The sequence below is a fragment of the Cynara cardunculus genome (genome assembly GCF_001531365.2).
Source record: "Cynara cardunculus var. scolymus isolate 2C chromosome LG 9, CcrdV1, whole genome shotgun sequence".
In the NCBI taxonomy this organism is placed as follows: Eukaryota; Viridiplantae; Streptophyta; class Magnoliopsida; order Asterales; family Asteraceae; genus Cynara; species Cynara cardunculus.
The window spans coordinates 4,046,227-4,049,848 of record NC_037536.1 but is presented as its reverse complement, the minus strand read 5'-3'; positions in this window follow the sequence as shown (position 1 = coordinate 4,049,848).

Sequence of the window (3,622 nt, the reverse complement as noted above, 5' to 3'; positions counted from 1 at the left end):
TTGAATTAAAAAATTACACAAAAAAATGAGGAATTTCAAATAGTTAATTTGATACTAATATTGATATATTTTTGTCAAATTTTTATGATATCTTCAAACATATATTTTATTCAAAAATAAAAACATCATCGTTTTTCTTAAAATCACATAAAGCCATATTATAACATCGACTGAGATAAAGAATAAAATAAAAATATTAAAATCACGATGTATCTCGCTGCATTGCGCGAATACGTTTCTAGTTTATATAAACGAAAACCCAGTTATCACACAAACTCATAAATTGATCTCCTTAGTAGGGTTCTTTTACACGTATTTTTCACAGGTTTATGAAAATTTGTAATTAGTTCTTTTAAGCCAATGTATACTTAATAATTTGTTTAAAATATATTATAATATTACAGTTGACTAAAATTAGCCAAAAGTCAAACTTAATTTGTTTAACTTATTTAAATTATTAGCTTTTTTAATATAAATTTAAGATGTTATATAATTATTAATTTATATTTTTTATATAATTATTAATTTATAAAGTAATTAATCCTTTTCAATGATTAATTTAAGTAAATTATTTAAATTAATTTTTTATATATTATTAAATATAAAAATCTTTGTTTATATTAATTAGTTTTAGAAAATTAATCAAATGCATAATTATATTTTCTATTATCGGGTATTTAGTTTTAATAATTATTACTTTTAATCGAAAAAAAAATAAGAATTTGTAAAACTATTTAAAAATTTAATTGATATTTAAAAGGAAAAAAGGTCAAACTACCACTACCAAACACCATTGGCCATTGGGTGGTGGGTCAAAAGAAAATCGTAATCAAGCCATCAATTTTTGGTGACACGTAGCTAAATACGACGATGACTACCAGACATATTCCCCCTTTTCACAATCTCATTTTCATTTTATATAAAGATATTCAGGTTCGCTTAATCATTAAAGGGCTGTTTGGCAGTTGCTGAATGATTTAGTGCAGAATAATTAAGAGATCAAAATGGTTAAGAGGGTCAGAATGGTTAAGTGCAGAATGAAACAAGGTTGTTTGGTAATTGTTCTCTGAATGACAACAATTTACCATTTTAACCCTTAACAAATTTCAGAATTTTCCCCAACCAACTCGTTGTTGTCCAAATTTGGCTACTCAATAGTTACCATTGACTGCTTCTTCATGATAATGGAACTGCACATGAACATAAAATCATATCTGGGTGTGCTTTTCTTATCACAGTTCTTAACCCTCGATTTTATTTTTGGGTTCTATGATTTGATTTTGATTTCAATACAGAAGAGACTTTTTGTGGTTTTGATTTAAGGTTTCACTCACTTTTGGATTTGGGTTATGTTTTTCCTAGATGAGACATTACCGATTTCGTTGATGGGATCTAAGGATTGTCGCCGTCGGGAAGGAGATGTTATGGGATCTACCGATTTCGTCGCACCGATACCATTGCCGACTGTTAAAGAAATGGAGGTCAAAACAAAGGCGGGCCTAGGCGCCGATGACATTCCAGAGATGGTGAAGACGATGATGGTCAAAATAGAGAGATTCTGGTAAAGGCGATGAAGGTGACGAAAAATGGAAAGGAACGGTAGAGAGAGTAGAGTAGATAGGGGCTGTTTGTCGGCCGGTTGTCGCCGGTGATGGAAAATGGCGACGAACAGGGGAGTGGGAAGGAGCAGTGGGTAGAGCCATTGATGTGTGTTGTTGTGGAGGGCAAGATGATGGGTTGATTCGTAAGTCTGCATCTGAGTGTATTTTGGTAGATTGAGGAGATGGGAGATGAAGAAGATGATCTGAGGAAGATTACCAGAAGAAAAAGCAGGAGGAAGAAGGTGCGTGAAGAGAGGGGTTGGGAAGAAGGGGTGGGAAGGGTAAACTTGGGAAAATAGAAGTCTGAATGGTTTAGTGACCCATTGGATGCAAAATGGTTAAGAGGGTTATGTAACCATTAAGAGGCTTAATTTTTTTTGCCAAACACTCCTTACCTCTTACCGATTAAGAGGTTGGCTCTTAATGTCACCATTAAGAGCCAAACAAATAGCCCCTAAGAGTCAGACATTTTTTATCAAACAAGATTCAACTCTTAATGATTTATAGATTGTTTCTTAATGGAATTATCTTTTGTAACATATTCTTTAAGATGGAGGATTAGAAGTAGGCCTATTAAAATATAATATCTGAATCGTTAAAAGATAAATCTTATTTGACAAAAAAAAAGTTGGTTTCTTAATGATTACAAAACCCTCTTAATAATTTTGTTTTATCTTGAGCCTCTCTAGAACATTAGCACCATAACTTCATTATGAACAATTATGAAACAAACAATGTTTTATTTTCCATTATTCATAAGTGTTTTTTAATCATTCTGATCAATATTAATATATTATTAAAATATCCTGAACAACTAATAAAATATTATTTTACTTTTATAAATATTTAATTTCAAGATTTTTCATTGGTAAGAATAATGAAAAAATAATTTAACTTTTCGAAGTAACCTTTTTTACTCTCTATCTCCTACTTTCTTCATTTTAGAGAAGGTTTTGAAAAATATGTTGCAACAAAAAAAACTCCATTTTAGAAAATTTGTTGGAGACACTCTCATGTGTCTATACAATTTTGAAGAAAAATAGCCAAATTCTATTTTCTCTATTTTGAATAATTTGTTGGAAATGCTTTTAATTATTGTTTGACAACTATATACTAGTTTATTCTCGAGTTTTTCAAAAAGCCTCGTTTGAATAGCCATAAACTAGCTGATAAACTAAGGCAGTGTTTGACAAACATAAATTAACTTATTTTTTGGGTACATGTTTGGATTGACATAAGCTAACTTATGAGCTAGTTTATTGAAATGTTAATTCGAGTAGCTTATGATAAGATTTTTGTTACTTTTTCCAATTATAACCCTCATTAATATCAATCATAATTTATTACTATTAATTATAAATAAACATTATTAAATATTAACTATTAATAAATAAAATAAACTATTTATTACTAATCTATACTATATTATAAAGCTTTTTGCAAAAACTCTTAAAAAATATTTTGTATGCATAAAGTACTGTATATTGATGCATATTACTTAAAATTCAAAATTACAAGTAATTATGCATAAGTACAACTTATTAAAGTTTCATGTTTGAATTCGTATAACTAATTGCGGATAAACATAATCAAATAGAGGATAAACATCTCATTTTAAAATATAAAAAATCTAAAATATAATCAATATAATTATCGAATTCTAACAAAATAATTAATTATTATCTTTATAAGAAATTACATTATTAAACTAAATATAAATTACTTCATTATTGAACCTAAATTAAATTATAATAAAAAATTGAATTAAAAAATTACACAAAAAATAGAAATTTTAAATAGTTATTTTGATTCTAATATCGATATATTTTTTTCAATTTTTAATTATATTTAGATATTTATATTTTATTCAAAAATAAAAATATCATTGCTGCATTGCACGGGTACCCTTCTAGTATTAATAAATAGTAATTAATATTAGTTAAAAAATATTAATTAATTTTAATTACACATTATCCATTAATATTAATTATTTAGGATTATTATTAATAATATTAAATATT